The sequence below is a fragment of the Sus scrofa genome, chromosome 17 (genome assembly GCF_054392235.1).
Source record: "Sus scrofa isolate SSC_HxYL_T2T_F1_AM1 chromosome 17, Sscrofa_HxYL_maternal_Yorkshire_Landrace_v2.0, whole genome shotgun sequence".
Classification (NCBI taxonomy): domain Eukaryota; kingdom Metazoa; phylum Chordata; class Mammalia; order Artiodactyla; family Suidae; genus Sus; species Sus scrofa.
The window spans coordinates 67,195,440-67,221,640 of NC_139399.1; the positions used below are offsets into that span (position 1 = coordinate 67,195,440).

Genomic DNA, 26,201 nt, shown 5'->3' on the forward strand with positions numbered 1-26,201 from the left:
GTGTTTCGCAGTTTCCTGATTACTGATTTGGTGGGAGCAGGGGCTTTTAAACAAAAGAACTTTTGATTTGGGAACAGTTTTCGGTGTGCACAATTACAGCGTAGAGTGTTCCCATGTACTGCCCACCTACATCCCCACTAACATTTATTTTTAAATTTTTGGCCACCATGAGGCATTTGGAGCTCGTGGGCCAGGGATCAGATCTGAGCAGCAGTAGCAACCTAAGCTGCAGTGGCAGCAACGCTGGATCCTTAACCCACTATGGCGGGACTCAGTCCCGGGTCCCAGCCCTCCCAAGATGCCACCAATCCCATTGGGCCACAGCGGGAACTCCCCCCCTAACGTCCTGGATCAGCGGGGTGCACTGTCACAGTTGATGAAGCAATAAAGCCTATGCTTTATTTAGATTAGCCTAACTTTCCCCAAATGTCGTCTTTCTGTCCCAGGAGCCCACCCAGGACCCCACACGACATCGAGTCCTCTCATCTCCTTGGCCGTGGCAGTTTTTCAGACTTTCCTTGTCAGGTGTTTTATAGAATGGCCGTCACTTGGAGTGAATCTGATGGTTTCCCCCTGGGGTTAGGGGTTTGCTGGAGGGAGTCCACGCTGCTACCCTCTCGTCACCTTGTCCCAAGAGCCCATGCTCTCGCCCTCACTCATCACGTTGATATGACCTTGACCACCTGGCCGGGCTCCTGTTTATCAGACCCCCCTACCGTTGAAGGACTCTGCTCGCCTCCCTTTCCACCCCATCCTCTCTGGAAGGAAGTCGCCACGATAGCCCACCGTGGGGGCGCGGGGCTCCCGCTCTACCTCCTGGAGGCTGGAGGACACGACAACCGCTTGGAATTATTCTTCATGGGAGAGTTCCCTCGTCTCCCCAGCTTGTTTATTTGTTCAATTATTTATTTAGTCAGTATGAGTGCATGGATATTTTGAGTTTCTATCCAATATTACTTTTCACATTTTTGCAGCACAAATTCCCCCGGCTTCGACCACTGGGGGTTCTTCCGTTGATCCCTGTGTCTCTTGGACATACCCCCTTTATCATGGGTGGTGGTTAGTGAATTCTTCAGCATTTCCTTGCTCTTTGGCGCGGTAAGATGCCCCCAGGTCATCATGCATAGTCCTATGCCAAAGAAGCTACTTCTCTAAGGAGTCCTGGTCGCTTTTATTGGGGGATGGTATTAGAAACCAAAATGTGGGTGCCGGGTGTGTTCGTTGTTCCTGGGGCATTGTTGCTTTTAGCTGACAGAGTCAGGAGGCGAGTGCGTGTGTGTGCACACCCAGGCATGCACACAAATATCTCCATGTGCCACTCTCTGTATCCACATTAAGCTCAACATGAGGTCATACTAGTACCTCCAAGTGTGAGCCACCACTGCATGGATCATGTGAGGGCCCCTCCCCCATGCTTATTCCCTCAAACCCTGAGAAGGCTCTGGCCTCACCTTCTCCCTCTGTGGAACAGGGCTCCCAAGGAGGGGTTGTCAAGGCTGCGTCCAGCCCGAACACCCCAGGACACCAAAGGTAAACTCGACCTTCATTAACCCAGGTCCTATTTTCCCACTTGATCATGGCAGGTTTTTCCTGGTGCATCTTAAACCCTCTGGAGGCGCCTTTGACCTTTTCCAGGGATTATGCTGAAGTCTAAACAAATAGTTCAGGAGCAAAGAATCAGGCAGGGCAGCGTGAGCATTTGATGTAGCCTGCCCGAGCCCCTGGGCTGTCTGTCACTGCCCATGTGGGCGGCACAGCCTCCCAAGGGGTCATCACATGCCTCTCGTTCCCTGCCCCAAAGATCTTTGGCCAAACTGGCCTCTCTAATGGGGCAACATTTAATGTGCTTCAGTGGGTCACCCAGGAGAGCTCTCAAAGGCATCAGACAAGACAGGGAGGCCTGGGGTGAGTCCAGAGCCATTCAGTTCTCGCAGGAATTCCGTCTCAAGCCTGCCCTTTGCAGGGATGAGAGGGCCGACAAATCCTGGGTCAGGTCACCGTTTCACAGGTCAGCTATGGGAGGAACCCCAAGCCAGCCGACGCAAACCGTCCCATGAAGGTTGAATCAGGACCAGCTTGGTCTTCTCCCTCCCCTGCCACCTGGAGCCCCTCTCCAACCCTTTAACTGCCTCCTGCTCTGCTGCCCCCACCCCCACCCTGCGCTCAGCCAGGGGCAGCCAGAGGTCACGAGCCCATCGAGACTTGGGCACCAGGGGCCGGGAACCCTGGGCACCTCGTCACCAGGGAGGCTGAGGGTGTGGGCTCCAGGGCAGCCCCCATGGAACTCGGGTTCCCTGAGCCTCAGCCTTCTCATCTGTAAGTTGGAGGCAATGATACCCCCAACTCGGAAATAGGGTTGTGGTTGTCATTCTGAAGATGAGGAAGCTGCACACGAAAAGTTGATGCCTGGCGAGGAGCAGCAGACAGACCCGCGTGAGTCAGACGGAGACATCCCGCTGACCACGGCCGCTTGCAGAGCTGAGGCTGGGGGTCTGGGGAGGCCGGGAGAGGGGGGCAGAGATGGGGAGCCAGAGTGTGTGGAAGGCGCTTGTTCTCACTCGGGGCCAGGATGGGTGGAGGCTGTGACACTTTGGTGGATGGTGGACCAGAGGGACCCCGCCTGAATCTTGGGACCTGATCAGACCTCAGCACAGCAGCCCCTCCAGCTGGCAGGAGAGGCCCACGGCAGTGAATTTCCAAAACATGGCTAGTTCTTGCCCCTCTGAGCTGTGGCCTGAGACTCTCACCGGCTACACGGGTCCCTGGGGCCCCAGGCAAGGGGGAAATTTCTCCTGCTCTGTATAGCCTGCGGGCTCTGGAGCTGTGTCCACCCAGGCAGCGAGCCGTTGCCTGAATTACCGGTTGGGGCGGTGGCTATTCCCTTCTCAGTCTGACCCTCCTTCCCAGGACAGATGAGACTGGGAGTCGGTCACCAGGTGAAGCCATGCCTAAAGCTGTCTTCCAGTTCCCTGCTGCTCTGACCCCTTGTTCCCGAGACTGGTGGTCCCTGTGCAGTTTTACCTGTTCTCTCCCTGGCTGGAATGCGCCCCCCAAATGTCTAGTCAGAGTGGAACACGCGAACTAAGTGCATCCATCTCAGGTGGCCGCCGTTTCCCGTGCTCCTCTGCTCAGGCTGGGCAGAGCTCCCCCCACCCCAAACTCCGCCCCCTACCGGCTCCCCAGCAAGGCCGCCTCCCCCCCCCCCCCGTTTCCTTAGTCCTCCATCGGGGATGGAATAGCTCGTGCCTTGGCGCAAGGTGTGTGCCTGGCCTCCTCCTGAACCCTGTCTCTGCTGCAAGCAGCCCCCTCGTCCCAGCCACACCCTCACCCACCCCGGAGGAAACTGAGACTCAAAGAGGCCCGAGAATGGCCAAGGCCACTGGGCTGCAGCTGGAATTTGCACGTGGCCTCATCCGACTTGCGCCCAACGGCCTTGACCACTCTGCTTCCTCCGTGGATGGGGGGGTGATGGGGGGGTGGCTGGGGGCGGGGGTAGGGGGAGCGGATATGTGCGGGGCTGTTATGCCTGAAAGCCGGGGTGGGGGCGGGGAGGCACGGCCAGGCTCGGTTTCGGCTTCCTTCCTTCCCGCTGAGGTCCTGCGGGGGAACATGCCTCCTCACGTCCGGCTGGCGTGAAATACACCTCGGATGGCCTCACCATCGCCCCGCTCCCCGACTCTCCAGCCACATCTAGGTGGTAAAACCTGCTCCGTCTTCCCTGCCAATCCCGCCTGTCCTCACACCCCAGTGCCATTTGGTTTCCAGCACCGCGGGGGAGGGGGTGTCCCCAAGGGCCCACCCCATGGCAGATGAGTTCGTCTGATCCCAGACAAGAGCTCCCCTCCGGTCAGTGGGAGAAGGGGTGAACGGGTCTACTCTTCAGGGCCGTATGTCAGGGGACCAAGACAAGGAACAGAAACGGTGCCCAGGTGACCAGAGCAGGCTGAGGGATGGGGGGAGGCAGCCTGGAGCCCTTGGCAAGGTTTGGGCATTTCCAAAGAACAGCAGGGCGTTCCTACAGGAGGCATGCCTGTCCAGGCACGGGCAAGGGTGGCCTCTCGCAGTTAGAAAGTCGCCTACCTCATTCCGCTCATCTGCCACGGCCTTGGGAGAGCATGGCCTTTGTTCCAACAGCAGGGCCCACGAGGGTGTGCATCCTAACGCCAGCAGAACCTGGGGAGGGGGAGGATGCGGGGTTCTGTATGTGATGTGCTCCCGGCTCCTTCGCTCAAAACCCCATTAAAAAAATGTTAAAAATTAATGTACAGGAGTTCCCACTGTGGCACATCGGAAAGGAATCCGAGCAGCAACCATGAGGATGTGGGTTCGATCCCTGGCCTCGCTCAGTGGGTTAAGGATCTGGCGTTGCCATGGGCTGTGGGGTAGGTTGCAGACACGGCTCAGACCCCAAGTTGCTGCGGCCATGGTGTAGGCTGGCAGCTGTAGCTCCGATTTGACCCCTAGCCTAGGAACCTCCACGTACCACAAGTGTGGCTCTAAAAAGCAAAAAAAAAAAAAAATTAATGTACAAAATCTTAAACTCTCAGCTTGGCAGCCTGAGGATGCACACAGGTGTGCTTGGTCACAGCGACAGATTCAGGGACCTTCATTTCTTACAGAGAGAACATCTTTTGAATGAGGACAGCAGCCATCAGTTAAATAAGCAGTCACTTGGCTTCAAGGGCCAGCTGGGCTCAAAACACCCTCTGGTTGCTGCCCCCCACCCCCTGAGGTTCACTGGCCTCTGAATTTTGAAGAGAGAGAAGGGGAATTCGTTTCATCCAATGGCTTCAGAGCTGGTCATGGAAGTTTGAAAATTCGAACTTTTAAAAAAATATTATTAAATATGAGTTCACGATAGTGCGAGAACAAATTAATCAGGAGAGGAGGAAACACAATCAAAAGAAAAAGTGTTCCTCCCTCCTTTACCCTGATGTTACATTTTCTGGAAGTTTCCACACATAGTCACCCATGTGTATGTCTGTCTTGTAGTTTAACAACCACAGTGGCTCTTCCTGTGTGCTGCTTGCCACTAGCTTTGCTCCCGTGGATCTGCTGGGACCCTTCCCGTATCAGCTCACAGAGGGGTGCAGCCTTCTTTTGGTCACTGCTCAGCACCCGGCCCGAAGTAGCACCCAGGAAGCCTTGGCGCCAAGCAAAGGGCTACAGACGAGCTGTCCTGCTGGCCGGCTGTGGGGCGGGCAAGGTGCGACATCTCCTCGCTTGTTTCAGGGCCCACGGAGCAGGAGGCCTGGGGCTGTAAGAAATCCTGGTCCTGGGAGTTCCCACCGTGGTGCAGCGGAAACGAATCCGACTAGGAACCATGAGGTTATGGGTTCGATCCCTGGCCTCGATCAGCAGGTTAAGGATCCGGCGTTGCCATGAACTGTGGTGTGGGTCGCAGATGCGGCTTGGATCCTACATTGCTGTGGCTGTGGCGTAGGCCAGCGGCTTAGCTCCGATTCGACCCCTAACCTGGGAACCTCCATATGCCGCAGGTGTGGCCCTAAAAAGACAAAAAAAAAAAAAAAAAAAAAAATCCTGGTCCCGAAGCCTCTGCTTTCTAGACACACAAGCCAGTGAATCGGGAGTGTGAATTCCCGGAAATGGAGTTCAAGTCAGAGGGTCCCTGTCGTGTGCTCTGATGGATGCTGTTGAATCACTGATCTGCCCAAGGAAACAGCCTGTCCTCGACTCCTGCCACCGTTTTGGTTTTGCCCCGAAGTCTCGTACGTTCTTTCCAAGTCTGAAGCGTTCTTTCCGCCCGACCCTCTCAGGCCCAGGAGACAGCCAGCAGGTGGAGGAGGAGGCTCTCGAACCAGCAGTTCTCCTGGTTCCCTCCCTACCCCCAGCCCCTCAGTCCGAGTGCCTCTGACTTCTCATCTAGACAATGGGTCACTGTCGAACCTTGGCACTTGGCTGATCCAGAGTCCCAGGCTTGGGGCAGGTAGGGATGGGGGTGAGCCCAGTGGCACCTGTCTGCCTCTTCAGGTGGGGTCAAACATCGGAAGAGGCATCCGATGTATAGGCTCCACTCCTGGCTACCTGGATGCCCAGCGCTCACTGGAGCCCACAGTTCTAAGGGCCCCTCAGGAAGGTCATGGGCTGTGTGTATGTTGGACTTGGAGTCCTGGCGCTCATGTCTGGCCCTATTCCCTCATAGCTGCTATAGGGGTTCAGGGTGCAGTGGGGCACCCCCTAGGTGGGGCCCTGACTCCTGATGGTCCACTCCTCTTTGAAGTGGTTTCAAGTCCCAGAGATGAGGTGGTCTGTTCAAATACAGGCAAACAGGCCCAGAGAGGCAAAGTGACTTGCCCAAAGTCACACAGCATGTCAGGTTCCCAGAGGGAGCTCCACCACTTTTGCTTTTATTTATTTATTTGTTTAATTTTACTGCTGTACCCATGGCGTATGGAAGTTTCCAGGCTGAGGACTGAATCTGAGCCACAGCTGTGACCCACTGAGCCGGGCTGGGGATCGAACCCAGCCACAGCTGTCAGATAGTTAGCCCATTGCACCAAGGCAGGGACTCCCCACTTCTGCTTTTTGCTTTAAGCACAGCACTTCTGGGAGCTCCCTGGTGGTAGTTGGGATGTGGTGCTTTTACCGCTGCGGCCCGGGTTTATCCCTGGTTTAGGAACCAAGATCCCACATCAAGCCGCTGCACGACTCCATGGCCAAAAGAAAAATAAAATGTTTCTTCTTATGTGAAATAAGGACCACATTACAGTTCTGGAGCCAAACGGCAGCCAGGACGTGAACTTCACCTGCCGATCTCTGACTTTGAGTGAGTCGCTCTGCTTGTGTGCCCGGCAGAGCTCACAGGCGAGGGGCCTCTTGGGATCAGCTCGTCCTGGTGCAGGTGAAAGGGAGACGCTGTGCGGCCGTGGCCCAGGGGCCGGGTGGGGGCTGCCAGCCCTTCCTCCTGATTTGGCCTTGCAGGTGCACAGGTGAGGGAGGAGGGCCGATGCTCCCGTCGGGTGGTGGAGGCACCCATCCATCGCAAAGGCCCCAGGGCTGAGCAGTGTTATCACTGGCTTGTAACTCACCCAGTACGTCTGACCTTTGGATTCAACGAATAATTAATGGGGCACTTTGGACGGGGCTCGAAGTGTCAAGCTTTTAATTAATACACCGGACTGAATACATTTAGTGGGGCCATTCTGCCCGGTCCAACCAATTACCCAGGCTCATTATACAACGCAATTGCGTTTTCCATTACTTGGCGACTTTGCTAAATGGGCGGCCAGGCTGCAGCCGGGCAGCCAGCGCCAGCATTGATTAGAGGACACGGTTTTATTACCCAGCGGAGGCAATGCTCGGAGCTGTAAATCGCTCGCAGGACCCGGCTTCTCTGCAGCTTCCAGGTGGGGCCGGAATGGTGTTTGGATGAAGCGTTTCAGCATCGACCCTCCTTCCGAACTTCCACCGTGTCCCAAACCTCCCCCGTGTCCTGTCTTTTGTTTAATTGTGTTGCCTTTCCTCTGCCAACTCTCTCTGTAAGTACAGTCAGGGACCCCTGCCACTTTCATAGCCGAAATGAATACAGGGCATTTGTCACCCATCCCCAGGCTCCAGAATGACACCCAGCGTGGAGCCTGCCAGGAGCATCTGGGGGATCAGCGGTGGCGGGACGGGGAGGCTGCTTCTATTCCCACCGGCTTTAGGACGGGCCCTGTGCCAGATTCACCCTCTCCTGCCATGTGCGGCCCTGGGGACAAGAGGGTTCTGGGTGGGTTAGAAGGTGTGAGAGAAGGAGCAGCGAGTTCACCCGGTGGCCCCGGGAACGTGTACGGTTACGATTGTAATTCTGAGGGGAGAAACACGCCTCCCTCTGTGGAATCAGGAGGACTCTTCCACGCACCCTAAGCCTCTTGCGTTTAGAGCACCCTACCAGAGTTGGATCCATCTGTTTTCCTGATCTGAAACTGTACAGCGGGGGGGAAAATGTGGGGAGATGAAGCAGCATTTGGGCCGTTTCCATGTAAAGGCTGGTGACGGCCCAGGGCGGGCCGGGCACTTCACACGTGTCATCTTCAGTCCTTGGGCAACCTGGGAAGTTTGGGTTTGGGTGCAGAGTTTTTGCTTTTGATGTTTAGGTCAATTGAGACTTAACAGAAGAGTGGCAAGAAATAGCGTAGAGAATTCCTGTAGACCCCTCAGCCAGCTTCCCCTTGTGTTGACATCAAGGTGTTTTTAATGAACAGTCTCTAAAAGAAAGCCGAGGCCCAGAGAGCTTGAGGAACCTGCACTAGGTCACACAGCAGTGGTGGGACGTGAGCGAGAATCGGGGTTTAGCTTCACCTGGGACACCCCAGCTGCCTGTGTGGCCAACTCTCTACCAAAGGACTCATAAAGAAGGAGCAGATGGTTGTCACACAACCACAGAATTCAGAAGCAGAGTGTAGGTCTCTGCAAAAGGCCAAGTCTGATGCCAAAGAGCTGAGATGAAGACAGAGTCTCATTTCTGTCAGGATGGACTTGGCTTTGCAAAGGCCCATGGGAGACTTGAATTCCTAAGGGCAGGAGGAGAAACACGTACCACCCCCACCAGCGAGGTCCCCCCTCTCTCACTTGGACTTTCTCAGTCTCGTTCTGTGACCCCAAACTCTCCCCGATGGTGCTGCTTCCTGCCTGCCTTGCAGGAGCCCGTCGACAACCAACCAGCACGTCTTAATTGGGCTTGTGGTGACACTTGTGTCGGCGGTCCAGCGATGCAATTCACAACAGTTAACCTTGAGAATAAATGAACCACCACCAGAGAAAAGGTTTCACTCTTGCCAAGCACAACAGACACCCTTTCAACAAACAGCATGCCCATCTTCTGGACACTCCTAATGCAAAAAGGAGTGGCTAGTGGTTTCAATAAATAGACAGGTCGGCGCTCCACACTGACTGAGCTCTCGGAACCCCCTTCAAGATCTGGTGAAACTGATGCTGTTATGTCCTTCAGGACAACAACTTTTTTAAGACAGAACCTCTCAGGAAATTGCAAACAGAACAGAGAGGTCTCACGCACCCTTCACCCAGCTTCCCCCAAAGGGTGACATCTTCTGTGACCAGAGTACAGTGTCAAAGGCAGGAAACTTGCCACTGTTCAATCTGCAGCCCTGATTTAGATATCACTGGTTTTGCATGCACAGGGTGTGTGTGTGTGTGTGTGTGGTGTATAGTTCTATGCAATTGTGTCCCTCTGGCCTCCTTCTCATAGATAAGGAAGCTGCCCAAGGTGACAGAACTAGAAAGTGGCCAGGCCCAGCAGCCCCTCGGTCAGACGCCTGCAGGCCCCACCTGCCCCTCTAGGCTTTTCAACAGCCCCCCCGTCCCCAGTGGGAACATGATTAATATGTGGAAACTTGACTTGGGGATGCATTTAGCCCTTGCAAAACCGACGCAGCTGGTGGTAAAAATGTCTTCTTACCAATACCTTCTCTGATGATACGCAGAGATCGGAGCTTAAAAAAAACACACGTGTGTGTGGCAAGTATCTTCCTGTCTGGACGTGACCCTGATGTGTGTGAACAGGTGCAGAGTCATAGAGAAGGGGCCGTTTGACAGGTGTCTCCAGTCTGGTAGTGTGGACAAAAGTGACAGGGACAGCCAGGGTCGGGGAGACCCAGTGGCACATGGAAACCTGCCTCCCACAAGACAGGGCAGGGCACCCCCACCCCCACACACCAAAGGGAAGCCAACTGGTCAACCCAGAGACTGTCATTTAATAACAAGTTGCCAAGTGAACACACCCTAGCGACTTGCCTTTGTTCTTGGAGGTGTTCAGAATTTAAAAGCTCATCAATATAATAATAAATAATGACCCCCCGAAAGCCTGTTTGGTGCTTGAGAAATTGCGGGGGAGTGGGGGTTAGTGGCCTGGGCAGGGGGTTTGAAATCACCTTCCCTCTGGGTGTCAGTGGGGTGGAAACTTACTGCAAGTTAAATTAAAAAAAAAAAAAATCAATAGCATTTCAGGTGATTGTGAATTAACGCTATTTGCAGAGGCTTAAAGGGATTAAGGTTAAAGCCTGTGGATGATCCGTGGGCAATTACGTGGTCCTGGAGGGTGGAGACAGCCCCCTGTGGGCTGGGGGGCAGGGGCTGCAGGATCGAGGGAGGCAGCCTTGACCGCACCCCTTGGGACATCCACTGGGTGCACTAAGTGGGCACGTGTCAGACCCGAGGAACCCGGGCTCCAGAGCTGGGGCATGGGCCCCTTTGCCCTCCCTCCTCACCACCCCAGGAGGAGCCCCCTCCCCATCCAGCTTTTGAGCAGACAAAGCCGGAGGCGTGGACCTGAGGCTGCCTCTGTGCCCGTCACCCCCGCGGCTGTGATGACAGCAATGTTCTGATTTGAAGGCAAAACCAAAGAACCCCGAGGAGTCCTTTGGGCCACGCGTGGGCCTCTTCCTGAGATGGAGCGCGAATCAATTTTTCTTTCATGAGCCCAATTTTCTGCTGCTCATTGACCCTCCTCCATCACTTCTGAGCTCTTTCTTGCCTGTCCGCTCCAGGCACAATGAACAGAGGCTCAGAAGGTTCCTTGCTTCTAGTTTCTCACCTTTGTTGACACAGCTTCACTCCTGTGCAAAGGAAGTGCGGAGAAGCCAGCCGCCCTGGGCCTGCAGAGGAAGACTGGCTGAGCCTTCGAGGTCTGGGTTCCCCCACGGCCACCAAGGAGGGGCTAGAGCCCACAGGTGGCTCATCTTGGCTGAGTACAGAATCTATAGAAATATTGACGGCCCGGCTCGGACCAGGGGCCCTGACTCAGAATCTCCAGGGGTCGATGCCTCTCTGGACCCCACATCAGCTCTTTATCAAAGTGAACTTTAAACCCAGCTCAGAACTCTGCAGGGGTCCCTAGGAGTGAACCCTGGCTCCTGGGACAGTGGCCACACAGTCTGCCTGCCCCACCCCACGCCGTTGTCTCTGCCGGCACCCCTACCTGTCTCCCCTTTACTCTGCTGAGCTACTCTGGACCTGGTTCACCGGGTGGCTCTCTCCATGGTGGTCCCACCACAGGGCCTTTGCACATGCTGTTTCTGCTGCCTGGAAAGCTCTGGCCGACCCACTTATTCTTCAGTCCTCAGGTCGGAGGTCTCTTCCCGGGTCTCACTGTCTGAAGTAGCCTTCATCTCTCGCCTCTAGCATTGCCCTGCTTGAGTTTCTTCACGGCCGTTGTCATAGCCTGGAATTTGGTTCTGTTCATTTCCCTGCCTGTGTTCCCCCTGCCCCACTAGAACACGCCCTTTCACCCCTGGATCGGCACGCCTGGCCCCTTATCTGCACTAGCAGGTGTTCAGAAACATCAGGGAAATGAATGAATGAGCGCCAGGTGCGATCAGGCGAGTTTGGGAGGCACTGGGGTGGAGCCAGACTCTCACTGCTGGCCTTTTTCGCCTGAGACGTTTCGTGTCTGGGTTCCTCTCTCCTGAGCTCCTCATTTACACACGAGCGAGCCGAGGTCTCGGGATGGGGGTGTGTGATAGCAGCTGGGCGCGGGGGTGGGGTGGGGGCTGTCCCCTGGCAGCTATTACAGGTCATCGGGCAGTCTCCTCCCCACTCTGGGGACACCTCCAGGTGGCTTTGGACTTGGAAAGAAGGTAGCCGATGCCACATGGCCCCTGAGTCTGGCGGAAAGGCCCTCAGGGACCCTGGGACCACCTGGCCTTGTCTGTGACCGAGGCCCCTGGAAGCCAGGAGTTGAAGCTGGCGCCACCAGCTCAGTTCCGGCGAGAGGCCTCCTGCTCCCAAGATAGAAAGAGACGGGGTCATTCGGAGGCCCCGGAAATCTGCCTGGCGCTTCTGAGGCTCTGAAATGCACCCCTTAATCCTTCCTTATGAGCTGCCTGCCACTTCATGCCCGGGCGTTTAAAATAGTTTAGGGTCACTTCTCCTGCTGCCGGGAGCCGGGCTCAGCAGGGCTCCAGACTGGAAACCCAACCCCGCCTTCCCTCCTCCAGGCCCTGAGGGGGCTCCTGGGGCCTCCTGGTTCCAGGCTGGGGTCTGCTGCCTGGTGGTGTGCTGGCCAAAGGTGGGAGCCAGCCTGTTCTCTTTTAACGCATGGCTCCCTGTGAGGCGGTCTGTCGCCGTCCCTATAATTCTCCCCTCCCGCCCCCAGGGGGCCAGGACCGCCAGACAGAGAGGAGACCCCAGACCTGGCTGCGGACACGCCGATTTACGCCCTCACTGCCTCGCGTTCCAAACTGTCCCCTCTGCTCAGCTGCAAAGGTGACCGCTGGGCCAGGTGTCCCCACTTTGGGTCCAGGAGCATTTCTGCAGGCTGCCAGCCAGCCTCAAGCTTGTCCCCTCACCTCCAAGCGGGGACAGGCTCATGTCTGAGGCGGGGCAGGGGCAAGGCCAAAAGGCCCAGGCCCCCCTCACCCCCCTCACCTGCCTGCATGGGGACAAACAGGATTTGCCATTGTGCCCAAGAGCTGGCAGGGCCCGGGAGGAAGCCCGCCGCTGGCCACCCATTAGTTGTTATGGAAACTCATTGCCACAGGAGGTCATTCAGCTGAATATACAATGTCCCAAAGGTTTTAGCAAAATTCTGAAATTCAGGGTGTGGGGGGGTGTATGGCATTAAGGGCTGCACCCTCCTGAGGCCGAGGGCGAGGCCTGCCTGCCGGCAGGTGGGGACCCCCCACCACCCCACCCAGGGCACACTCAGGCCCTCCTACAAGCCTCTGAGTCCTCTGGTACAAGGGCTGCCACACACGGTTCGGGGAGATAAGACATGAGGCTGGGAGCTTCCTGGGGGCTCCAGAGCAAATCTCCCTACAGGGTGGGACAGAAGAGCCTCAATTCCAACAAATGCCTGCAAATTATGATGTGAAATAACAGCGCGGTGCTAGGCATGTAGCCTTGCGTGTTGCTACTGTTGCTGTATTATGTTATTGAATGCTACTCTTCATGAGCCTAAGTAGCAGTGGTAACACAGAGCACCCTTCTGTGCCCGGCTGCTGCTGTGATCCTGCCCCCAGCCCTGCGAGGCCGAAGCACCGCTCTCATCTTCTCTGTACAGACGGGCGGCTGTCGTGACTCCTATAACATCCTCTCGCTCCGCTAAAAAGATGACGGGGGCCCTGTGTCAAGCAGGATTGCTAAAGAACCCGCCTCTCTTTCTTTCACCCACTGGTCACGCCACAAGGGTTTCTTGAGCACCTACTATGTGCTACATGTTCTAAACACGGGGGATGCAGGACAGGGTCTGTGCTTGGACTGTTTTCTACTTGGTTCACTTCTACTCACTGCCCAGAAACTACACGTCATTTCTCCCAAGAAGCCTCTCCTGAGTGCGCCAGCTGGAGTCAGGGGCCCCTTTGTAGATTCTGTGCCCTCCCCCAGCGCGCATGTAGGGTTTAACACTCAGGTACAGCGGCTCATTTTGCATCTCCTCCTCTTTCAGGTCCAGGCACAAAATAGTCACTGAATATTTGTTGGTTTTTTAATCACTAGGAAATGAGTTCCAGGAGGGCCGGGTCTGTGTTGTTCATCACTGTATATGCTCTAGAACAATTTCCTGTCCAGAGTGCGTGCGTGATGTATTTGTAGGATGGATGGATAGGTGGGTGGATGGGTGGATGGATGGATGGATGGATGGATGGGTGAATGGGTGGATGGATGGATAGGTGGGTGGATGGGTGGATGGGTGGATGGATGGATAGGTGGGTGGATAGGTGGGTGGATGGGTGGATGGGTGGATGGATGGATAGGTGGGTGGATAGGTGGGTGGATGGGTGGATGGGTGGGTGGATGAGTAGATGGATGGATGGATGGATAGGTGGGTGGATGGATGGATGGATGGATGGGTGGGTGGATGGGTGGATGGATGGGTGGATGGGTGGATGGGTGGATGGATGGATGGATGGGTGAATGGGTGGATGGATGGATAGGTGGGTGGATGGGTGGATGGGTGGATGGATGGATAGGTGGGTGGATAGGTGGGTGGATGGGTGGATGGGTGGGTGGATGAGTAGATGGATGGATGGATGGATAGGTGGGTGGATGGATGGATGGATGGATGGGTGAATGGGTGGGCGGACGAGTAGACAGTTACATGTTTGGATGTTGGCTGGAAGGATGGAAGGAAGGGCAAATTGAGAAAAATGGGTAGATGGCTGATCAGAGAGATGATTAAATGGGTGAATGTCTGGATAGCTGAATATATGCATAAACAAAATTTTGGTTATTAGGACAGGGGGTTGGATGATTGAATGATTGACTAAAAATCTAAGCGTTGATGAATAGAATGCTTTCCGCTGGCTTGTTTCCTAAAAGAGATGGGGTGGATGGAGGAAAAGAAAGAACCCATCTTCCCACACATCCCGCATCCCCGCTCCCCTCTCGCCGACCTCTTTGGGCTTGTTTCCAGGCCCGATGTTGAAAAGCCAAAGCACAGGGAAAGCAGTCCCCTCTGGCTCGGCTCCCAGCCCGGTGCTCTGCCCTCCCATGTGTGCAGACGGCTCCATAGCTGAGCTCTGACCACTGCCTGGATTCCCTCAGCTGGAGACGAGCATCCGGCATCCAGAGACTCTCACCTCCCAAGTTTGCTTGGCCAAACAAGCCACCTTTGTTCCTCTCTGGGGTTCTAGCCGCTGCAACTGTGGCCATTTCTACAGGCACAGCGCCTATGGTCCCCCCATGCCACTCCCTCTCCAACCACCCCTTTTAGTCCCAAGGGAGCATCCCTTCTGCTGTCCTTTCAGTCACACTTTGGGAAGTGAAAATAGACACTGATGAAGGGTCAGACCATCAAGGGTTGAGGGGCCCTGGGCAGGCTTTGAGAAGTTCAGTTTCCTCCAGAGAAGCGGAACAGCCTTGTCCGGGGAACAGCAACCCCAAGGGCACAAGCTGGTGACTCGGCATCTGTCCCCATGCCCTCAGCTTAGCTTCCTGGGAGATGCCACTCAGCATGGGCGCCCCCGGGGATGGGTGGGCACTCTTGTCCAGCGAGGTCGGGGAGGGGAAGTCAGAGACGTGCAACGTGTTCAGTGCACCCTCTGAAGCTGCAGCTCCCAGAAGAGACAGGGGCTCCGCATGCTGGACAGCCAGAGTTTGTCCTGCTGGCTGTGTCAACAACCAGGACATCCATTTATTCGTTCTTTCACTCAACAAACACCTGCTGAGCCCGGGGCTGGGCTCCGGGCTCCTCTGGCCCTCAAGCAGGGCCCCCCAGGTGCCCGCAGGGCCCCCCAGATGCCCGCAGAGCCCAAGCTGCCTTCCCGCCCCATCTCTGGCCTCATTCCCTCCCACCCAGCCCCTCGCTGCAGTGCCCCCTCCCCACCGCCGCCCGGTGGCTCTGCTCCAAGTCCTTATGACTCCTTCTACATTTGTTTCCCTAAAATCTCTCTCCACCATTGGGCTCCGAGGGGTCTGACAGCAGAGACTTGATCGTGTGCACGGCTGAATCTCAGGTGCTGTCCCAGTGCCTGGTGTTTAGCTGGAGCTTCATAAAGACTGATGGAGCGGATGAGTGCAGAGGAGGCAAAACCAGCAAGCTGCCCTCATGAGTTTCTAGCGCAGCAGGGAGGCAGGTCTCAAACAAATACACAAAAATAAATATCCAGCTACAAATTTAGGAATTATGACACGTGCTCTGCAAAGGCGGCTGGGATGGGGCGTCCTGAGTGGTGTGTCCCGTTGGCGAGGTCTGGGGAGACCTCTCAGAGCTCATGGCTTTTGGATGGACCCCGAGTGGTGAGAGCAACCCAGCCTTTAAAAGAATTTTTTAAGACTTTTAAAAAGCCAACCCTTACTTCTTTTGAAATGCTCAAGAGACTTTCAAAAGGCCCAAAGGCCTAAACATATCCAGGTTTCAGATGAGATCACAGGCAGGCGCTGACTCCGTTGCCGAAGCCTAAACTTCAACTTGTCCAATTTCCTACGTCCATGATTCTTCCACTCGGGGAGCGGTGCATCCCTCTGACTTTGGGCAAACTTCAAGGAGGACCACTCCGATAACGCCCAGGACAACAGTGCCGTGGCAATCACTGTCACTGCCAGGGAGAACGTTTTGTGATCCAGAAAGAAAGCTGTCGTAGCGATTCCGCAAATCCAGTTTGGGGTTGGGAGATGCAAACGGTTGCGTTTGGAGCGGAGGAGCGACGAGGTCCCGCCGTAGAGCACAGGGCGCCTGATCTCTAGCCCCTTGTGATGGATTGTGGTGAGGATAAGGCGAGGAAAAGGATGTCTGTGTGTGTGAATGACTGGGTCGCTTTGCTGCAGAGCAGAAAGTGACAGAACAGTGCAACGCAACTCTAGTAGAAAAAATACGAACTTAAGCATCAATCCAGTAAAGGAAAAAGAGAATCTTTGGTAGAGTCTATATGAACATTCGCCTTGCATTCTCGGCGGCACGCATCCCCGGCCCGTGGCCCAGGTCCGCTGCCAGGCCTAACGGTCCCCTGTCCACCAAACTTGGGTGTCAATAGTCACGGCAGGCTTTCCCCCAAGAGCTCAGGCCTGGAGCCACCAGAGGCGGTCAGCAGTCACAGGCCAGGTGCGTCTCAGCACATCCACGGGATGGAAGCTGCTGACCACCTCTGCGACCTGGACGAACCCCACGGACGTGGCATAAGTGGCGCCAGATAGGAGAAAAGTCTCTTCCGAACGTGTCTGCTCATCTCTGCAAAGTGGGGAAAGCTAAGCAATGCTGGTAGGCGCCAGGGCCCTGGCTGCCCTCCCAAGGGGCTAGAGACTGCAGGGGCAGCGACATGGGGCTTCCAAGGTCACGGTCTGGCGGCTCAGCACGTGACCCTCGGGAGCCACACTTCTCTGCATTCCTCATGCTATCGGTGAGAGGTTTGGAGATGCGCGGCCCCTCTGCGACCCTGAGGAGCACGGAGGGGTCCCCACCAGGCACAGGGGAAGGTGTCCTCCGGGGCCGGAGCGGTGCTCCTTCTGCTGCCTTCTGTCCCCACACCCACCGCCCAGACCAGCCACCTAACCCCGAAGGGCACCCTCCTTCCCCCGCCAGGCTTCCGCTTCCCTGCCCAAAGCGCCCCCATCCCCACTGGGTGCTGATAAATCTGCCCCCGCTCCAGCCAGGCCAGCCCAGAGGCTGGAGGGTCCGTGCCTCAGAACTCAGCAGCTGCCAGAACCCAGCATCATCTCCAGCCTGGAGAGGGAGAGGCCGGCGTAGCTGCTGCCATTTGTCTTCAGTATAGATTTAAGACCCTTGCAAAGGTGGGGAAGAAATTCAAATTGCAGTTAGTGAAGAAATCATTTGGGCTCCCAAGGAGCCCCTTGGGCTAATTTCTGAGCAAGAAGCAGCCGCCTGGAGCTGTGGAAGGCCCAGCCCATCTGCTCGGGCCCCCTGGTGTATTTGGGGGGGGGGGCACCCGGCATGGCCACCCAGGGGACCACTGGTTAGCCCAGGACAGGAGCCTCATTAAATTCCCAATTAGATGTTCCGCCGCCTGGCAGGTGTCTCACGCTCCACTGGAGAGTCCCCGGAAGCTGACGTTATGACAGTGGCAGTTTCTCATTTACTGTTGATATCAGCTCTTCCTTTGGGTGTCAGCAATTTGCATGTGAAGGGCTTTCTGGAATCTGAAAGTCCTTCCACAAGGTGGGGGGGGGGGGCGAGGAGAACTGCCCCCGGTTTCCCTGGGTCGCCCTTTCCTCACTGCCTCCCTCACACTCTCCTTCCATGCATCTTAATGTAGGCTTGTATTTAGGGCGGGCATTTTGAAAGGAAAGTTAGCATAATTTTTAATTTAGACGATCAGGAATCCAATTTACTCAGTTCATGCAGTTAATGATTTCAGCTGCCTGACAAGCACACTGCTGTTGGGCCCCTGTGGTGCTGGCCGCTCCACCCCGGAGTGATGGAAAGAAAGAAGTTAACTCAGATGGACCAGCCAAGGCTGGACTGGGCCGGACTGGGCCGGACTGGGCCGGGCTGGGCTGGGCTGGGCTGGGCTGGGCTGGGCTGGGCTGGGCTGGTGCTTGCCCAGGCTTTGGTTTAGATTAAAATTGGGTTTGGAGCTAAGGACGGATCTGAGCTTGATGTCACCATGGCAGGTTTATTTCCTATGCGAAGGGTAGCTCCACCCACTTCCCCAAAGCACATAGTTTTTTAAAGGACTAAGAAAGAAAAAGAATAACCCAGCCCCGCTGAGAGCCTGAGAAGTGGGAAGAGGGCGTTGAAGCAGAGGCAAAGAAGTGGCTGTAACAGCAAATAAGAAACGACCATGGGCAGGTGGGTCCACCCCCGACTAAGAAGATGGGTACCCCTCCCCTCCACACGTGTGTTGCCCAAGTTCATGACGAGCCAAGTGTGCTACAGCAGAGTCCTCCCCCGGGAAGGCTCTCAGCCTCAGCCCTCACAAGCCTGAGCTCCTGCTGGGAACGTCTTCCCAGCGGTCAGGACAGGTGGAGCAATTCCAAAGCGTCTGCCTCTGCCCTCCCTCCCCTGCTTTCCTAGTTGACATCTGGGAAGCCATCCTTGAGCCGCAAAGATATTTTACCCCTGCGTTTTCACTCGGGTAACACATTTTATTGTTTGATTCCGGGGATGAAAGCGGTCAATAGATCGACGGAGGTGAAATGACCTTGCAGTTGAGCAAAAAATCTCTACCCCTTCATCAGCCGCCTTCACCCAGGTGCTAATGACTGTCCTTTTAATTGATTTGCTGGCCCTCCCAGTGTGTGTCCCTTGCGTGGGGTGGCTGACATTCTGACATCTCACAGGCTCACCTCGCCAGCCTGGGATCTAGGCTCAGCATGCATGCTTCCAGAGCAGACACTAAACATTATTTAGAGTTTGATCTTTAGCTGACACAGCGGGCTCACACACAGCGTCCCTCCTTGATGGAGTAAAAATCGAATCAGGAAGAGTGTCTGCCCCAGGAGAGTCATAAAACAGATGGCCAATGGGGTGCAGGCCAATCAGTCCATCAAAATCCATAGTATTGAGCCTCCTCCCGCACATCAGTTCAGCCCTGAACTCCATGCTGTGAAGACCTCAGATGAGGGCCAGGGTCAAGCGTGCAGACTGTTAGGTGTTCAGAGATGCGCCCACTTTAAACGGTAAACCACCCAGGACATTCAGCCAGTGCGGAGGCAACAAGAGTCTGGGCAGACACGTGAGCAGAGACTTCCAGAGGACGGGAGATGGAGAATTTGCAGGGTCAGAGTGGGCCTGGGGGTCAATGAGCAAGGAGGTGACAGGCTCTGTCATTCTCCCCGGCTTGGACTTGGCAGATTCCTGCCGAGTGTTCCGGGGCTTCACCCTTCTCCCCTGAGAAGGGAGCTTCTTTGGAATTGTCAGAAGGGGGAAGAAGACCTAAATAGACATTTCTCCAGAGAAGACATACGGATGGCCAGCAGACACGTGAATAAATGTTCAACATCACAATTATTAGAGAAATGCAAATCAGAACTACAATGAGGTTGCACCTCATACACCCACAGGTATGGACACCATTAAGTCCACAGATAACAAAGGCCAGCGAGGGTGGGGAGAAAAGGGAACCCTTCTACGCTGTTGGTGGGAATGTAAATTGGTACAACCACTGTGGAGGTACCTCAGAAAACTAAATATAGAACTACCCAGCAATTCCACTCGTGGGCACCTATCAGGACAATGCCAAAATTCAAAAAGATACATGTACCCATATGTTCACTGCAGCACTATTCACAATAGCCAAGACATGGAAACAACCCAAATGCCCATCCACAGATGAGTGGATTAAGAAGATATGGTACATATATACAATGGAATACTATTCAGCCATAAAAAATAACAAAATAATGCTATTTGCAGCAACGTGGATGCAACTAGAGATTCTCATACTAAGTCAAGTCAGAAAGAGACAAATACCACATGATATCACGTATGTGAAATCTAAACTATGGCACAAATGAACCTCTCTACAGAACAGAAACAGACTCACAGACGTAGGGAACAGACTTGTGGTTGCCGAGGGGGAGGGAATGGGATGGACGGGGCATCTGAGGTTGGTAGATGCAAACTGTTGCATTTAGAATAGATGAGCAATGAGACCCTATGCTATGGCACAGGGAACTATATCCAGTCTCTTGGGATAGACCGTGATGGAAGATAATATGAGAAAAAGAATGGAAATATATGTACGACGGAGCTGTACAGCAGAAATTGACACAACAGTGTAAATCAACTATAATATTAAAAAAGAAGGAAGTTGTCAGAAGGAGGAAATGCAACCAAGAGATAGGGGAAGAATAATTAACCATCCGGAAATAGGGATGTGTGGGAGTTCCCGCCGTGGCGCAGTGGTTAATGAACACGACTAGGATCCATGAGGATGCGGGTTCCATCCCTGGCCTCGCTCAGTGGGTTAAGGATCCCGGCGTTGCCATGAGCTGTGGTGTAGGTCACAGGTGCGGCTCGGATCCAGCATGGCTGTGGCTATGGCGTAGGCCGGTGACTATAGCTCCAATTAGACCCCTGGCCTGGGAACCTCCATCTGCCGTGGGTGCGGCCCTAGAAAGACAGAAATAGGGGTGTGTGGCAGGTCAAGACCAAAAGTGACTCCTCCTCAGGCCAGCTAGGGTGCAGCAAGTACCTCACCTTTGGGAGCAATTAAGCCGTTCTTTGCATCCATCACCCAAGAGCTAATCCTTCCATCAGCCCAGCAGGTGGGTCCAGGGTACCTTCCTCCCCATAAACAAAATTCCACCACTGATAAAGCAGACCCTCCTGGGCCTCTACAAACTGCTCCGACAGGAATTCCAAGGCCGAGGAATGACACGCATAACTTTCTCCTTATTAGGCAATGACATACCTAGAAGTGTTGTGTGTACAAACCAGTTCCGTACATATCAACCACCGCATCACAACAGCTCTAAATTATCTCCCGCTTTCCTGGTGCCCCCAGCTGCTTAAGGGATGGGTGCACTCTTCAAGCGGGTGCATTTGGAGCACAGGACACCTTGCCGATGGGGTCTTGGCGGGTACAATTAGTGCCGTGTAGGGTTAGGTCACATGGATGCAGGGGCCAGGCTGGAAATCTGGCCTTGGGAGGTGTGGTTCTCCCCACCCCTCCACCCCGCTTTTTGGTTTGAGGTCTATTTCAGTAGGATGCTCACATTTTTAAGTTTACAGCCCTGTGCATGTGATTAGGTGTATACCCCTGTGACCAGCATCCCAACGAGGACATACGGCATTTTCTTCATCCCAGGAATTCCCCCCTCCCCTCCCACATGATTCCTCCCCACCCACGTCCACCTGTCCCCTCGACCGTGGCTGCCCAGAAGCAACCAGTGTACTGACTGCCGGTGCCCTGTACTAATCCTGCCCGTTCTTGGACTTCGTGTAATTGATCCGACACAGAGACGTGTGTTCCCGGCGGGCCTCTCTCAGTCAGCATGCTTCTGAGAATGGTCCAGATCTGCATCTGCGTCAGAAACTTGTTATCTTTTTCTGGTGTGACTCCATTTCGTTGTGCGGACACGCCCCCGTCTGTTTACCACTCTGCGATGGAGAGGTCTTTGGCTTGTTTCCAACTTGGGAGCCGCTGCTGGTAAAGCCGCCCTGAATACCCCGTCGTGGGCTTTCATTCCCCTCGGGGTAAGTTCCCAGGAGCGGAATTGCTGCGTCGTGTTCTGTCGGCAACTGTCCAGAAGTCCAGGGTTGGTCGTGCCCTTTCGCATCCTGTCAGCGGTTTCTGGGAACTCCTGGTTCTGCACATCCTTCTCAACCCGCTCACCATCTTGATGGGCTTTTAGATTTTTGCTGTTCTCATGGTATGGTCTCTCATTGTGCCTTAATCTGCAAAAAGAAAGGCAAGTTTGTGATTAGGCTTGGCTGCTTCCAGCCGGGGTGCTCTGTTGGAAAAAGTGAAAAAGAAAACAGAAAAAAGGAAAAGAGTCGATGGCCTGAGTTGGAAGGAATGGACGGATGTGAGGAGGATTTTCTCAGCTGAGACAGAAGGTCCTCAAGGAAGGTACGTGCCAGCAGGTAGCGGAGAAGAGGATGGCAGGACCGGACGCCACCTGGAGGAGCCTGGGCTGGTGTTCTTCCAAGGCCCTCAGTTTCAGTTTTACGCAGAGCAGTTAAGGATCACCTGGGGACCGGGGGCCGGGGGTGGTGGTGGGAGCCCTCTGTTCTCCAGTGACACTCTTTCTCTCAATGGCCCCCGTGTCCTGCTCTACAGGGTCCAGAGCAGGTCCCCAGGCCAACTCCTGGAGATCGAGACTGTAGTCATGACCTGTGCAGTCGTTGGCTGGACCACGTATTGCCGGCGCCCGGCCCTGAAGGGTGCTGCTGGGCTCAGGGAGAGGTGACCGCGATGGATCCCTTTCCAGCAGCATCCACTGGCCCCACTGCCCGCTCCATCCTGATGGGCAGCCCCAGCCCCTGCCACCCTTCGAAACCCTGAGGCACAGGGAAAGCTCAGCTTGCTGGTCCTGCCTTGTTCTCACAGCCCCTGAGGCAGCTTTTGAGCTCAGCAGACTACTCTGGTCCTTCCTGTGCATGCCCACAGTGGACATGTCAAAAATGATGATGGCGGAGTTCCCAGCGTGGCTCAGTGGGTTAAGGACCTGACAATGTCTCTCTGAGGATGCGAGTTCAATCCTTGGCCTGACTCAGTGGGTTAAGGATCCAGTGTTTAGCTGGGGCGTAGGTAGCAGTTGAGGCTCAGGTCCCGCATTGCTGTGGACAATAGCAGCAGCTCCAGTTTGACTTCATATGCCGCAGGTGTGCCCATAAAAAGAAAAACTAAAATTAAAAAATAAAAAACAGTGATGAGGAGGAGGGTGAATGACAATTGCTGCTGCTGCTTTTTTTTTTTTTTTTTTTTTTTTTTGTCTTTTTAGGGCTGCACTTGCAGCATATGGAAATTCCCAGGCTAGGGGTTGAGTCTGAGCTGCAGCCACCAGCCTACACCACAGCCACAGCAACACAGAGTCCTTAACCCACTGAATAAGGCCAGGGATCGAACCCACATCCTCATGGATACTAGTAGGACAGGAGCTCCGACAACCGCTTCTTGATTGCTTTCCACGATGCTCCACTCACTCCCTCAGTTAGTGGTCACAGCCACCAGGTGGGAAAATCTGCCCTCCAACCCCACACCCAGCGGGAGAACCAGCTGCACTTGAGGAACGTGCCCAAGAGCCCAGGAGGTTCCAGATTTGAGCTTCTCAGGGCCTTTCCCATGGAAGCTCAAATCTTTCCCATGGTGCCTTGCAGGGCAGCAAGGGGGTCCCGGATTTACCCGAGACCCCTGTGCTTGTGACCACAGCGGTCAGAGGAACACCGCGTTGTAACTAAGCATCGCTGCGGGCGGCACAGGTGAGGGAGGGAGTGTTTTCTCGGAGGCCTGGATAAGCCAGGCAGGCTCCCCCGCCCCACGAGGGAGGCGGTCAGCCCCAAAGGCAGAGGGGAGTGGTTCGGGGAAGGGGAGAAGTGTCTGCAGTGTAACTGCAGAGGCCAAGATCCAGAGGTAGGACATGGCATGTGTCTGGACGTGGAGGGTGGACGTCCAACAGGGCTGCAGGCTCTGACCCGGAAGGCAGCTGGGGGAGAGGATGGGGTGGGGGAGGCCGGCCTGGGGAGGATGTGCTGAGTGCCAGGCATGGGGACAGGCACCAGGCTGGAAGGGCAGAGGGGGTGCGTGGAGGTTCTGGGGCACAAAACCGCAGACTCGCCTCAGGGGAGATCGAGGCATTTCGCGTGTGGGGTCATCATGACTCCTCTAGCAGACCGTCGGCGGGCTCTAAGGGGCCTAAGATGCCGGGACCCTGTCATGACGGACAGCCCCGGGTCCCTGGCCTCTTGGAGCCTCTGTTCTGCGGGGACGAAGATGGTGTGTGATGACACAGATGGGAGGGAGAAGGCTGCGTGGGGAGGGGGTGAAGTGTGGCTGCCTGGCGGCCCTGGTCTAGGCGGACCCCTTTGGGAGGTGACATCTGAGGTGGGAGGGAACGTGAGGGAAGAGCCAGGCTCAGGAGAAGCTGAGAGAGGGCACCCCTGGGAGTCAGGGGACAGCAGAGGAGACAGCCCTGCAGCGGGAAGAGTGCCAGCCCTGAGAGGTCCAGGCACACCCTGTCCCCCACACCAGACCGTCCTTACGATGCTCCCCGGACCTAAAATCCCCAAATCCTATGTGTTTGAGTCTTGGAGATGCCAAAAGAAAGATCTAGAAGATTCTGAAACATGGAGTGGGCTTGAGGCAAGTTGGCAGTCGGGGGCCAATGAGATGGAGGGTGGGGCCCGTTCTGAGTTGGGAGCTGAGGCGAGGACACAGTGATGCCACGCCCGTTCTGGCCAGTCCAGAGGAGCAAGGGCAGATCAGCATGGCGTGTGGATAGGAGGGGGGCTGAGGGGGCAGGGAGTGGGCATCTGGACAGGAGGGGGGCTTGGGGGCTGCTCAAAGGTCGGCAAGGGGAGCAGCTGCTTCGTGTGCCCAGTGGCCCAGACCTTTAGAAACAAACTCGTGTCTGACTGTCATGAGTAGCCAAGAAAATCCCCCACCCACCCGCATTCAGGTTCCACAGGCAGCTGGCCAAGCAGCCTTCTCCCCTAGGCCTCGTGAGGAGCCACGAACATCCCTGTCTTGGGGGCCTTAGGGCATCCAGACTCTCCCCATTTTACAGATGGGGAAACCAAGTCCTAGATGCCGGTAAGCATCGCAAGGCCGCCGGTGCAGCCAGCTCGGGGGCTGGCCTGTGTGACTTTCAAGGCCGTGGTCAGCTTTGCTCTGTCACATAACACGAGCCTGTGCGTAATGGAGCTGCGTCAGAAACGCTCTCACCCGACCAACTCCCAGCAACACGAGGATGAAGGAAATGCAGTCTCCATCCCCGCTGGTTGTCCAGTCCCCTCCTCAAAAAAAAAAAAAAAAAAAAACAACAGGTAGTTTCTTGGACTCCTTCTAGGGATGGGCATGGCTCTGCACATTCCATGCATATTTAGGCATAGGGACCCCTTCTTACCTTTACGCAAAGGGCTGCGTCTCCGGTGCCCTTTCTGTGCCTCGCTTCTCCCAATAAGCGATGACTCACTCGTTCTTGGGGTGGCCCGTGGATGTGTATGGAAGAGCCGCAGTTTACGGAGCCATCATGAGGTGTGCATGTATGTGTGTAGAATGATTGTGTGTGTGCATCAGCATCTCTGTGTGTCTGTAGTCTCCCGCGCGGGAATATCTGCAGGGCAAATTCCTAGAAGGGGAGTTGCTGACTCAGAAAGGGCGTGTCCATCTTCCATTGGAATATGGAGGTTGGTTGCCCACGGCTCCTAAGAAGGTGCCGTGTCCACGGGTGTCAGGTGTCCCCAGGCCAGGTGATGGCGGGATGTTGACAGATTTGTGCTCCAGCCAATCTGATAGATGCCTCATTTGCCTGCTCTCTTTACGAGGGAGGCTGGGCAGCTTTCCATATACTTTCAAAGCCAACAGCAATTTCCTTCCCTGAGGCTTCTCAGTGCATGTCCTACCCTGCCCCTCAGACCCCTTGTGTGGGGCGATGGGGGGTCAGTCTTGGGGCGGGGGCAGGCGAGAGCTGCCTGGGTCTCTCTTGGACTCTAAGACCAGCACCACATTCTCTCCGTGTGGTCTTGCGAAAGGCATTTGCCCACCTACAAATGTGGTTTCCTTCAGGAAGCAGGGTTTGGATCAGATAATCCTAAAAATCTATGAATCTCTGGTTATTGCACAGATGGTTGTGGCTGGCAGTTTGCTCTCTATTCAGAAGGAAATGGAGCTGAGCTTCAGGAGAAAGAATTTAATTTAGATACTGTGGAAAACTTCCTGATGTCGCAGGATATTAAACTCTGGAATGAGTGATGACAGTCTGGGGCAGAATATCTCTGTAATACCAAGAACTTCAAAAACAAGATGACTCATCTGTCCTCGTGGGGAAAGTTTCGCTCTGGCGCTGAGACGGGCAGCACGAGGGTCATTGCAGGTCTCGGTGCCTGGCAGACTCACATTCTCCGAGCTGGGTACCACGGTGATGGGCGATGCGCAGCTGGTTACCTGTTTTGCCCGGAGTTCGTGCGTCATCCAGTGTGGTGACTTGGCTCATTATACACGTTAGAAGCAGATATACTGTCAGGCCTCACCTAATGAATTCCTAAAATTAGCATTATTGAAAAACTGAACTGCCTGGGAAGCTGCTGATTTTAATCAATAGTTCAAGAGAGCCTGGTGGAAGAACATCCCAAATCAGCAAAACCACTTAGAAGCTCAGCAACGTGGCCCTGGGCCCGGCAT

At 55.1% G+C, this 26,201-nt stretch overlaps 2 long non-coding RNA genes across 6 annotated transcripts in view; one reads left to right on the forward strand and one right to left on the reverse strand.

The window, feature by feature from the left end:
• Positions 1-26,201, forward strand: part of LOC110257416 (uncharacterized) — a 94,830-nt gene that overhangs the window by 18,652 nt on the left and 49,977 nt on the right. The window lies entirely within an intron of this gene.
• On the reverse strand, positions 18,478-25,874 carry LOC146395412 (uncharacterized). 2 transcript variants are annotated; one of them, XR_014832817.1, is made up of 2 exons: positions 24,925-25,874; positions 18,478-21,754 (listed from the first exon to the last, which is right to left on the reverse strand). It is a non-coding gene; the product is annotated as an uncharacterized LOC146395412 (long non-coding RNA). The 2 variants fall into 2 exon arrangements; XR_014832818.1 differs by having other exon boundaries at positions 18,478-22,705.